General features: G+C 34.7%; 1 protein-coding gene and 1 long non-coding RNA gene across 3 annotated transcripts in view; both read right to left on the reverse strand.

Annotated features, from left to right (window-relative positions):
- The window catches only part of LOC103964245 (GPI mannosyltransferase 2), a 38,583-nt gene that overhangs the window by 18,467 nt on the left and 6,451 nt on the right, over positions 1 to 13,665 (reverse strand). The window lies entirely within an intron of this gene.
- Positions 7,768 to 11,083, reverse strand: LOC125470412. 2 transcript variants are annotated; one of them, XR_007252672.1, is made up of 7 exons: positions 9,828 to 11,083; positions 9,688 to 9,742; positions 9,257 to 9,589; positions 9,039 to 9,183; positions 8,787 to 8,914; positions 8,493 to 8,541; positions 7,768 to 7,926 (listed from the first exon to the last, which is right to left on the reverse strand). It is a non-coding gene; the product is annotated as an uncharacterized LOC125470412 (long non-coding RNA). The 2 variants fall into 2 exon arrangements; XR_007252671.1 differs by having other exon boundaries at positions 9,257 to 9,742; positions 9,828 to 11,081.

Below are 13,665 nucleotides of genomic sequence, written 5' to 3' on the forward strand. Positions count from 1 at the left end.
CCCAAAAACAAAATCGTGAGGGAATGGTAAGCCCAAAGCGGACAAGATCGTGCTACGGTGGTGGAGTCGGGCCGGGAAGTGATCCGCCCCTGGCCGGGATGTGACAAATTGGTATCAGAGCCTAACCCTGGCCGTGGTGTGCCGACGAGGACGTCGGGCCCCTAAGGGGGGTGGATTGTGACATCCCACATCACCCAGGGCAGTGATCCTTAAATGTATATTCACATCCCTACCTTACACGAGGCCTTTTGGGAGCTCACTGGCTTCGGGTTCCGTAGGAACTCCGAATTTAAGCGAGAAGGGGGCTAGAGCAATCCCATGATGGGTGACCCACTGGGAAGTTGCTCGTGAGTTCCCAAAAACAAAACCGTGAGGGAATGGTAAGCCCAAAGCGGACAATATCGTGCTATGGTAGTGGAGTCGGGCCTGGGAAGTGATCCCTCCCGGGTCGGGATGTGACAATTTGGTATCAGAGCCTAACCCTGGTCGTGGTGTGCCGACGAGGACGTCGGGCCCCTAAGGGGGGTGGATTGTGACATCCCACATCGCCCAGGGGAGTGATCCTTAAATGTATATTCACATCTCTACCTAGCACGAGGTCTTTTGGGAGCTCACTGGCTTTGGGTTCCGTAGGAACTCCGAAGTTAAGCGAGAAGGGGGCTTGAGCAATCCCATGATGGGTGACCCACTGGGAAGTTGCTCGTGAGTTCCCAAAAACAAAACCGTGAAGGAATGGTAAGCCCAAAGCGGACAATATCGTGCTACGGTGGTGGAGCGGGCCCGGGAAGTGATTCGTCCCGAACCGGGATGTGACATATATTATGTTTTTGTTTTAATATTTAATAGATATCTTATTTAATATGATTACATTAAATTTTAAATTTATTATTATACACATTTTAATTCATTAATTTTATTTAACTTCCTCTAATTAGTGTACCTAAACGTCTGTATCATAATCTATTTTACTAATTTAGTGTACCATAATGTCTGTACCTAAATATATTGTAGTAAATTGGTGGCACATAATAAAATATGCAAACATATAAGTGTACCGAAAATTCCGTACCTAATTATATGATACTAAACTAGTGTACCGAAATGTCGATACCTAAATATATTATACTAAACTAGTGTACCTAAATGTACATACCTAAACATATTATAGTGTACTGAAATGTTCGTACCTTAATATATTGTAATGAATTAGTGGCACATAAGAAAATATGCAAAAACATAAGTATTGAAAAATCTCTACGAAAATATTTTCTTATATAAGATACTCAGCATAACGAGAATGAAAATTTATAATATTTTCATAAAATTTAATTTATGAACACCATAAAATTATAGGAAAACTAATGAAAAGGGCTTGAAAACTTTGAGTTTTAACGATAAGGCCAAAATAAAGGGTAAAGTGAATAGTACTAGGATTGACTTTTTAGTGTAAAAATGTGGTTTTTCGTCAAAGTGAATAGTACCAGAAGCTTTTTGTTAAAGTTCCCTAAAATTATAAATAAAAAAGATAGACATTAAATACATATGCTGGCATTTAATAGTCTACGGACTAAAATCAAATTTTAATCTTGTATAAGACATTTTTCTAAGTTTCATCTTATTTAGGGATTAAAATCTAGTTTTCTATAATTTTAACATGTTTAATCCATAAGTTACTGAAAAAATGGTTCATAGAGTCCAACATAGTTTGCCAATATTCATAATATCACAAAATGCCCCTCCCTAACAATTTAATTAGAAAGAGGCAAAACTAAAATTAGTTAGTAGGTTTTTTGAAATTTTTAAACCAAAAATTGTAATTTAAGTTTTTAATAAATAAAGAATAAAATGTGAAAAATATAGAATAACGAATAAAATAAAAAATGGCAGATAAGAGCGTTGGGCACTCCATTAATAATACTTATATTTGGAATAAGTCCTTACCTTATTTTGCTAGAAAAGTTGAGGTTCCACTTTGAATTAATTTCATACAAGTCTCATTTGGACTTGCTTATTCAACTTAAGTTAGTATTTATTTATACAAGCAATAATAAGTGAAGGAAAATCGAACTCGAAACTTTGAATGCAAAAGTGAGTGCTCAACTATCTAACAAACCCTTTAAAAATTCATTATAATATTCCAGTACTTCTGATTGAAATAAAAGGAGAGAAAAACTTGTGTATTCTCAAATGGCATCTGGACTTTGCAGCTGCCATATCGCTCTGCATCAAAGACCTTACTGCAATGCATAATCAGAAGCACTCATGTTTTGTGGTATAGCCTGCCTACCCCATTGTCCTGTGCTATAAGTAAGAAATTTCCCTTGCTCGACATGTGGCCTCACGGCATTGGACGCCTGCATCAATTTAGGCTTTGTTCCCTGATTATATATATGTTGAAGAATCACGTAAAAGTTGCACAGTTATGGCCTGCAGTTTCATTGGTGATCACTTTTGGCTGTTGCTCCAAACAGCAAGTGACATTTGTAGTACCTATTATATGACGCATACCTCATCCACCAAAAATATTTTTGCTTTCTTTTAAAAAATTTTGGGAAAAAAAAACCCTAACTCATGGTCTCTCAAAGTTGAAGCACAGCAAAGACCCTTTTCACTTTGTCTGAAAAAGCTAAAACCTTTCTCATGGCGGTTGATAGAAAATTATGTCCTTTTTGATTTGTTCCAGAGACCAATTAGCTCAACTTTTGTAAGTTCTTAACCACCAATTAATCGAGTTTAATCAAATGGGATTATTGGTTAGATATAGTTTTGGTAATGGTAATTGTCCTTGTAGACTTTTACCAAAAGCCAAAAGTTGTTGACTACAAAAGGCTTTCTCGTGACTGGTAGTTTAGTAGGTTTCGTGAAATTTTAGATAGCTTACTTGGACTGCACTTGATCCATTTTATTTTGCTTTTACCTTCTTTTCAACTTTTGGGTCTTAATATGCTCCTGCAACTCGCGCGTTCCTCCCTCAATCAGAGTCACCCTGAGTGCGTAGCGTTATTTGCTGGTCACGTACTCCTTCGTAAGCCTGAAGACCTAGGTCACATCACCAAATGTGCCCCACACTTTTAACCTCCATATTCATCACTTGCAGTTGACTCACACAATATAAATAAATATATATAGGCTCTTTATGTAAAAGAATTTTCATTTTTTGAAAAAAATAAGGATTAGGTGTGGCTCACTTCACATCGAATTTCAACGATCCGAACCGTCTATTTTGTAAATCTTAATTCATAAATCATTCTTGTAAAAATTCAATTCAATCCGAAACCATTTGCCTATTTAATTATCAAGATCAAATTTCATTGTTTCTTGCATAACAAAGTATTCGTTCATTTTTTTGAACCCAATTAGATGTCTTAAATATTTCCAATTTGGTTAATATTTTGCAAAGATAATCTATGGGGTACAACTTGAAAAATAGACGGCTCAGATCGTTAAGGTTCAATGTGGTGTTGTACCATCTAATATCTGGAAAAGATGTCATTGCTGTTCTTTGGTATGCTCTTTCGGGATTTTCAAGGTCCAATGGAGTGCTTAATGCTGGTTATTTCTGTTTTCAGACTATGCATCAGGTCTATGATGCTGTTTTCTTGAGGAAGCGTCCTTTTGTTGGTTTCAATTTTTTATTTTACATATGATTTTAAGTTGATACATATAAAAGATTAAGCTTAGGGATGAGCAACGGTTATGGCGGGCATGTAAGTTATTTATCCATAACCGTTTATTCGTATACCCGCATAACTGTTTGCCCATTAGGTAATTGTCTATACGGTTATACCCATACTCATAACCGTTTATAAATAGTTAACCATATCCATAACCGCGTACTCATTTAACCGTAACCGTTTAGTATCCATTTTACCCATTTATTCTTTTTTAACCTGTTTATCCTTTCTTTTTCAACATTTACTCTTTTTTCACCCGTCTACTTGCTTTTTTAACAACTTGAAAATTAAAAAAGAAAAATTTGTCATAATTTTCTTTTTCTAACAATTAAACACCGTTATAGGTATATTCATCATACATTTCCGTAATTTAATTTTTTAAGTCCTTATACCATTCTAATAATTGAAATAATAGTTTACGGACGATATTTTTAACTGTTAACAATGAAGGTAATATAAAATTTGCTAAGTATTCTTGGGTTACGAAAACTGTTAAAGACATTATTCTTGGGTTATTTAACTCTGAAATGTAAAGTATTAACATAATATATATAATGGACCATAAAATTTAAAGTGGTTAAGGAAAACTATATTATATTAGCTACAGAAATCATGCACTATAGTCAATAGTATTGATCTAAGTTTTGTTTGATAGAGAACATGGTTTGTGTTAATTTTACATATATAAAATAAATGGATAAACGGTTATCTGTTTATAACCGCGGTTAATAACCATAACCGCCCATTTAAATTTCGCAGGTAAACGGTTATACCCATAACCATTTATTTATCTAAACGGTTATCCATAATCGTAACCGTTTAATTTAAATAGATAGGTAACCGCGGTTACCCATAACCAATGGGTATTTACCCATTCCTAATAAAGCTTCAGTATCCTGATTATCAATAATTTATTTTGCCTACTCGGTTCCACGAAAGTAGACTTTCATTCAGCAAACCATACCACTCCACACCGTGTAGACGTCGTTAGAATATTCTTGTATTTCCAAATTTATATGCACCAAGACTAAAACTTTTCACCTAGTTAGATTACGCGTAAAGTTTTCTTCCAAAGATGGTTTGAAGATGCTGCCTTGTGATCAGAATGGCCTAATAGATTAGTGATTACCATCTTGGTTTTTAGCTTGCGCTCTTTACTGGTATTATTATGTTATTTTTCTGGCAAGGTTTGTATTTGGAAAATTGATATCATAACTTTGAATGCTTCATGTTTGACAGGTTGCTACTCGTTTCTTATCCTTCAGCCCTCTGCTCTATTGGTTTGCGTCGTACATAATGAAATCTCGTGGTACTGGTAAGAGATGGGGATATATAGTTTGGGCGTACTCTCCTGCGTACATTCTTCTAGGCAGTTTGCTCTTTTCGAACTTCTATCCTTTCACTTGATAGTGTACAGCAAGGAGTCTCAGCTGAGAGCTTTTCTATCGAAGAGTTTGTGCCTTCACAGTGTCTCAGATTGAATTTGCATACTGAAGGATATTCTTCTATTGTTTGGGGAGTCCCACGGCTTAATTATCTTTAGTTGCTTGCCTCTGTGTATAAGCATCGTGCGACTGTCGGTCCCGAAGAGGCGACAGTTTTGTTCTTTTCCGCATGATATATATAGTTTTTATAAATGATAAGAATATTATTAAACAAACAAAACTGTCGAAATGGCTATAAAACTTCAAGATTATACATCGTGACTAACTTGTTATTCTACAGAGTTACAAAGTACCATATAAATATAGAAAACTAACCTAATCCTAATAGGCAAAAAAAGAAAACCCTAGTACTAACGAGTTAGGCCCAAAATACCCAACATTAAAATAACAAAAATGTTATTCTTACCATTTATTTGTATTCACATGTGTTGGCCTAATAAGCAAGGGAATGAAATCCTAGTACTAATGCGTTAGGCCCAAAATACCAAAACATTAAAATAAAAAAAATGTTATTCTTATCATTTATTTGTATTCGCATGAGTTGCCGGACTCTAATACATGTGATGGTACAAATAGCTCCTCTTAAATCAATTTCATCGGATTTAGTCCATGCAGTTTACAAACTGCCTTAATTCTAGAACACGCGTACATATGAGTAATATTCAAAACCCTCAATTACAACTAACTTAAGTCTTAATTAAACCATAAACCTCAATTACAAATTGGGTTCATAACATAATTCTTGCTGGATACATCTGATCAGTTATAGTAGTGGTGACAAAATAGTATTACAAGGCCTGAGGCCGCATAGATGACAGATGCAGTACACTTGAACCAGAGGGGAAATGGGATTGTGATGGAAATGAAGAAGGCGATCACCCCAAAGAAAACACCGAAATAATGGAAGAGATGAACTATGATTCGTGGGCATTTGGAGTTCTGAATGAACTTGCTAACCAAGATGCTCGAGAAGGAGAGTGTGATTGCGAGACCGAGAAAGCAAAAGGATAGAGGGAGCTGCTTGGAGTGCAGTTGGATGGGTACGAGAGCCATTCCAATTGCCGTTGACAAGCAATACGCCAGAATAATTGTTGCCCAATCTAAGTTGGATGGGTCAAGGTCATTATCCAACACGCTACTGAATATCTTGTTGAGTAGTTGCTGCAGAAACGCCTTCATTTTTTTCTGGAAGAAGAGAGGGGGAGATGGGTTTTTTAGTGCAGCAACTTCTTCACACCTCGTGTAGTGAACAGGGCTTTGGATCCCTATCCGTTTTTATAGAATATGAGGAAGCACTATTATATAGAAATTTTTTTTTTTTTTCCCAAAATTGTCACATTAATTAGTTTAAGAACTATATATATGCTTTGAAGGGTAATTGCTAGAGGTGTTAAATTTCTAAGTTAAATTTTGTAAACCAAACAATGTGAATATTGATGATTGAATTATTATTTAAATTTTGATTAGCGTGCTTATATTTTATTTATGATACATCATTTGGTTTGTGAATTTAATTTTAAAATTTGGCCTCGTTAATATTATCCGAGCTTTGATATGTGAAAAGTTTAGAAAATAAAAAATTAAAATATACATAAAATTATAGAAGTCAAAGTCAGATTATTACTTGTATAATTATAAAGCTCAAGGGTTTAACTTTCAAAAAGTTTAGAAGCCAAAATTAAAGAGCTGATCAGCTAAATCATGATTTAACTTTCAAAAAGTTTAGAAGCCAAAATTAAAGAGCTGGTCTGCTAAATCATGATTTAACTTCTATAATTTTATGTATATTTTATCTATATACTCAACGGTTATTACTTGTATAATTATAAAGCTCAAGGGTTTAACTTTCAAAAAGTTTAGAAGCCAAAATTAAAGAGCTGATCAGCTAAATCATGTTTTAACTTCTATAATTTTATGCATATACTCAAGGGTTAGTACTTGTATAATTATAGAAGTCAAAGTCAGATTATTACTTGTATAATTATAAAGCTCAAGGGTTTAACTTTCAAAAAGTTTAGAAGCCAAAATTAAAGAGCTGATCAGCTAAATCATGATTTAACTTCTATAAAGCTCAAGTGACTCTCGAATGCAAAAAATTGTGATGCCTAATATCTAAATTTGACAAATAATATCTTATCAAATTATTAATATATGACCCCCAACTTATTAACATGTTGACTTGAAACTTATTATTTTTGTATCATTTCATTAACGGATTGTGCAAATTGTCAAGCCGACATGTATAGAGCAGGTAATTAATGATGGATAAAAGTCTGCTCTTTTAATTTCTAATGCAATAAGGCAACCCCACATGTGTTGGAGAGTCACTGATTCATTGCGGACCCCGCTGAAAACGAACGGCTGACGCATGCCCTTCTTCACCGAAACAATCGAGCTGATCTTAAATTACCAAAATGCCCACGCTCCATGTTTTTGCTATATAAAATGCCTCGTCTCCAGGTCCAACTGAAACAAACTCTCACACTCACGACTCCATCTCATCTCTCTCTCTCTCTCTCTCTCTTTAGATATACACTAGCTAGTCATACCCACGCGTTGTTGCGGGATTACAAATTGACTTTTTAGCAATGTATAAACGTGAGTTAGCATCAGTGTAACATTAATTAATCTAAACAAAATTACCATAGTGAAGGAAAGAATTTTATTTGCTATAGAAAAATTATAGTTTTGATACCTTACAAAGGTAACTTGTTTAAAAAGATTGAAAGCCAGCGGTTTTCAATCTTGAAATTCCACAGCATCCTTTGAAAAATAGCGACCATCATCGGATAGAACTATTGTACCACCTGGAGGAAAGAAAAAAACAATGAGTTACTGAGATATTCTTATACACAAAAAGAAAACACTTGAAACTAAATAAACAAAATATTCAAACATGGAAAGCACATCATGAGGGATAATCTATCGTTTTTGGCCAAGTGAGGAATAATATCTTGAGTACCGAGAGAAAGAAAAAAGTACTTTCACATTATTTTATAATACTTGTTGGGTTAGTCTTGTATTTCACTTTATTTATAAAATCAACTACTGATATGGTTACAATGCTGGTAACATCACCCCTAGTATTGGGTGTCCATCTAATTTAACTTAAAAGTTTCTTGTTCAATTTGGATGTACATAATGCTTCAGTTTTAAGTTTTACCATACAAAAAAATTGTGAGTCTAAATGGGTTTTATAAATAGATGATAAAATTGCAACTCAGTATAATCCAAGACAATGAAAATTGAATATTATTTACCATAAATTGACATGCAAATTTAAATGCAAGAATGCAAATGAAGAGAATTTGTTTCATCGTGTTCAGCAAGGAAATAAATAGCAATGAAAACAGTATGATTCGGTGACCCTTACCTTTAACTTATTCCGATGATAAGGCATTAAAGGTTGACCAAACCAAATTCTGCAAGTAATGAGGTTGCATAAAAAAGCGAACAATTTTGGTCTCAAATTTTTTCTAGAATAATTGAAAAAAATAAGAAAATTAACTGTTAGGAGTGCTTAACGTTATTTAATTATACGGAATGACATTAGTGAAGACTGAAGAGTCGCATCATGTGTGACAGCAAAAGAAGATGTATCTAGATTTGGGAAAAAAAATACATATAATCATAAAAATAAGTACATAGAATTTTCAAATGCTCTTACCTGCGATGCTTCAAGTCGAAAATAACTGGTAAGTCCATTCCATTGGGAAAAGTTACGACCAATCCTGATGGATTCATCACCCATCGGATAGAATCTGGCAGAAGTATAAAAGCATTTGCTGCCCTTTACTGCAAAATAAATGAATTACCATAAATCAAGAATCTATACCGTGATACACAAACAGAGGAATCATAGCACCAAACCATTTGAATAAACAATATAAATAGATAAAGAGAGAAGAGATTGCAATACCTTCTCTGTGTGTATTACAAATGAAGCAAGGAGGATGGAGCTTCGATCTGAAACTGCTATAACACGTGGGAGGGAAGGCTAGGAGCGAATGGCTAATTACTGCCTAATTTGACAGAATCTGGCCCGAATTGAGCTTGCCTATTCTCTGTAAATTTGCCAGAAAATGCAGCAGTTAGGGTTTAAACTGAAATCACAAATTTAAAGCAGATAGAATGTACCTGAGGTTATGAGGAGGTCCTCGCTAATGCTTGATGGGGCATCAGCCCAAGTCCTTTTCCATATGGGGATTCATGAACCGGAGGGGGTAATCCAGCTGGGTTCTGATACTTTGATCATTATATGCTAACTGGGTAAGAGTGGTTTTCCCCAATCGCCCCACCCGAACAATTGAGAATATAGCATTGCGCCCAACACTCTTTACTCGTTCACGTACCAATTTGCTTATCAAAATTTTTGTATCTTCGTCTTGACCATAGATTGTGGGCTCTACTTCTTCAGTCAACTTATAGGTGGCAGTTACAATTCCTAATCTTCCAGACTATTCAATCTCTCTATTTTTTACACAATTAAACTTTATCCTCTTCGCAATTTGAACCCAATCAACCAATTTAGTGCAACAAAAGGAAGAGGTGAGTTGGAAAAAGTATACCTTCGCAAGGCTAAATGCTTTTGTGGAATTTAAAAGCTCAGTCCAACTTCGAAATCTGCAATGGAAAAAAATATAAACCCAAATTACAGCTCTCTCACTCAAAAGAAAATCGAAAACTTTATATGAAATTGAAGTTTTACCTGAAGAACACAGATTCCAAAACCTTCTTGGCAATGTAAGGAGTTGGGTTTTAGAGGAGCCATCATTGTTCAACATTGGTTTACAGGTGTTTCAACGCAGAAGAAAATGTAGAGGGATATAAATGTAACAGAAAAGTAACTAAAGTAAGTGGCATTATTTACAATGAACTGAAAATGGGAAACATTCTATAGAAAGTGATGCAAGTGAATCATGTTTTTTTTAAAATTTTTTTTTTGAAGGAACACAGAACTTAACTATTTAGCTTTACTCCTTAGGTCAGTTCATAAAACCCTAAATGGTCGAAAGCCATATACTTTCCACTTGTAATCTCAGCCCAGAACAAAACTTCATTCAGTCAAGAACAACATTCCTTTACTTGTATTCCTGGTGTTTTACTTCAATTTTATATTTTGATGGAAACCCAGAAACCCCTTTTACGTATATTAGTACTGATTACCTAACTATGTATCACAACACCCAGAAACCCTGATTACACAGAAACCCATAAACCCTGATTACCTAGAAACCCGAATTACCCAGAAACCCTGATTACCCTATACCATATATCACAGCACCAATTCAAAGAAGCCTTTGAAGAACTGGTGTCCCATTTTCGCTAACCAATTAATAAAACTTAAACCCAAAATGCTTTTGAGACTACGAAGTTCAAAGAAACCCAAATCTTCCAATTATCCAGTTCAATATTTCAATTTCCCAACTAAAAATGTTGAAGTAAGCAGATAGAGGTTGACAGAGAAGGAAATTTATTAACCCAAATCATACACGCTCATAAACATGCAAAACTCACCAGGAAACGCCAGATTAGATCCCTAGAATCGGCGCAACTCGAATTAGAAATCGAGTTTGACTGCGTTCCAATTCGTTTGAGGGCAAAATTAGGGTTTGATTTCAGAGGAAGCAATGGATCCAGGTTTTCGTTCAGGCGAATGGGCGCAGAGACATGGAAAATGAGGATCATGAAGGGAATTGAGAGGCAAGATTGATCGCACTTGTTGGAATAGAAGGCGAGATTTAGTAAGCCCAAGAACAGCAGAAGAGAGATCTGGGAGAAAGATGTGAGAAAGCAACGGAAAGCGAAAGAAAAATCGAGAACACAGAGTCCAAATAGAGGATCCATCGATGACAGACGCGTGGAAGCAATAGACAAAAGCGGCATTTCGCTGCCCCAAAAGCCGAAGAGAAAAGTAACCGGGGGAAAAATCCAGGGGCAAAGTCGTCTGCCCACTGGTCATCCACAGTAGGTGGGTTTTAGTATATATAGATATATATAAAAGGAGAAGTATTCTATAAAAAGGGATAGTGCTTTCCTCTCACACTCCCGACATCTCATCTCTCTCTCTCCCCCCTCTTTCTCTCTCTAGATATACGCACATATATACAATAGTGTTTCCTCATAGTCTATAAAAAGGGATAGGGATCCAAAGCCCCGTTCACCACACGAGGTGTGAAGAAGTTGCTTCACTAAAAAACCCATTTCCCCCTCTCTTCTTTCCAGAAAAAAATGAAGGCGTTTCTGCAGCAACTACTCAACAAGATATTCCGTAGCGTGTTGGATAATGACCTTGACCCATCCAACTTAGATTGGGCAACAATTATTCTGGCGTATTGCTTGTCAACGGCAATTGGAATGGGTCTCGTACCCACCCAACTGCACTCCAAGCAGCTCCCTCTATCCTTTTGCTTTCTCGTTCTCGCAATCACACTCTCCTTCTCGAGCATCTTGGTTAGCAAGTTCATTCAGAACTCCAAATGCCCACGAATCATAGTTCATCTCTTCCATTATTTCGATGTCTTCTTTGGGGTGATCGCCTTCTTCATTTCCATCACAATCCCATTTCCCCTCTGGTTCAAGTGTGCTGCATCTGTCATCTATGCGGCCTCAGGCCTTGTAATACTATTTTGTCACCACTAATATAACTGATCAGATGTATCCAGCAAGAATTAAAATAATTCCAGAAAAGAAAAAAGCATTCTAGAGGAGAGAATTGAATTGCAATGTTTGAATATTACTCATATGTATGTGTGTTCTAGAATTAAGACAGTTTGTATGATATGGGTGAATCTTGTTGGAAAATACTAGTATCTAGATTTATTTTAAGAGTAGTTATTTGTACATCATTTATATCATCTCTCTATTAGAAATAAAATCCGCCAACTCATGTGAATACAAATAAATAGTAAGAATAACATTTTTGTTATTTTAATGTTTGGTATTTTGGGCATAACCCATTAGTACTGGGGTTTCATTTCTTTGCTTATTAGGTCAATGCATGTAAATACAAATAAATGATAAAAATAACATTTTTGTTATTTTAATGTTAGGTATTTCGGGCCTAACTTGTTAGTATTAGGGTTTCTTTTTTTTTTTTTTTTTTTTTTCTATTAGGGTTAGCTCAGTTTTCTATATTTATATGCTACTTTGTCATATAAGATAGAGAGATTTTCAAGTACTGTGTATTCAAACAATATTCTACATGTTATTAAATAAGTGAAGAAAATGATATTTTTTTTGTACCTCTCCACTTATTTTGACACGTAAAATACCCGTTTGAATATTGAGTACTTCAAAAAAAAAAAAAAAAAATCCTTTAATTTTCCATGTCCCATATATGAGCTCTGATTGGGGTATGTCCAACATGGCCAATCCATGCAACCCCAAAGTTTATGCATGCGAATGGTCCACCCCCTTAAATTAAATTAAACATTACAGAGGTGGATGACGTGCCATTCCTAGTTTACTAGTAGACAGCGATTATGTATGGAATTTCCCTTATATTACCTCGCAGGTCCACAATGGATTACTGTGTATTTTTGCCATATATATTGTTTAATTGCCTTAGCTCCAATGGCTAGTGCAAGAGATGATTCAACACTTCCAAAAGAAGCAGCAAATCACCCAGCAAATATTCACAATGTATGTGTTTTACAACTCCAATCTTGCTCATTATCCGTGTTAAATATTTAGCCACGTCAACATCTTATATTAATTTTTTATAAAAAGAGAAAGACAACAAAAAAAAATATGAAAGAAGGGGATGAAAAGAGATAAAAAGAGAAAGAAAGAGAATCCTAATCCGAAAAAAAATTTGACCTTTTTTTAATTGTTCTTTGTGCATGTGTCGTATTTTACTTTATAGCTTTAGCTGACATATTGAAGCATTAGCAGCAACATAATTTTAATATGTTTAATCCTTTAATTTACTAAAAAAATGGTTCGTAGAATCCAACGATAATTTGCCAATATTCATAATATCACAAAATGTTCCTCCCATTGCAAATGAAAAATGCGGAAGAGGATTCTCTCCTGATTCATTCTATAGAGATTCTAAGATCCTTATATTCTAACCGTTCATCTTATATCGTATGATTAATTTTCATCAAATACTATTTGTATTTAATTTTAAATAAAAAAATTAAATAATTTATAATTGTATGATGTATGATGAATGACTAAGAGCATCTCCAAAAAAGATGCCAAATTTTAAACATCAAAATGATAGTAGATGGCTTATGTAGCACTTTTACATTTTATACAATATTTTGCTCCACCTGATATATTAAATAATAATATCATTTAATAAATTTTTTATCTTTTTGTGGAATCTAATGATTAAGGCAACCAATCAAATATTTGAAAAACATAAGAAATTGAAGGCTCGGTTAAAAATTATTTTAATCTATTAAAAATTATTTAATAAATTTGACATCTGCTGTCAAATTTGACAGCAAAAGATTTTGCCTTCAAATGACTCATCGCCACGTAAGAAATTGAAGGCTCGATTGAAGAGAGTTTGCTGCCATTTTTTATTGTTATAT

This window comes from the organism of the source record quoted next, unplaced genomic scaffold, assembly GCF_019419815.1.
Source record: "Pyrus x bretschneideri cultivar Hongxiangsu unplaced genomic scaffold, Pyrus_bretschneideri_v1 Contig5, whole genome shotgun sequence".
Lineage (NCBI taxonomy): Eukaryota > Viridiplantae > Streptophyta > Magnoliopsida > Rosales > Rosaceae > Pyrus > Pyrus x bretschneideri.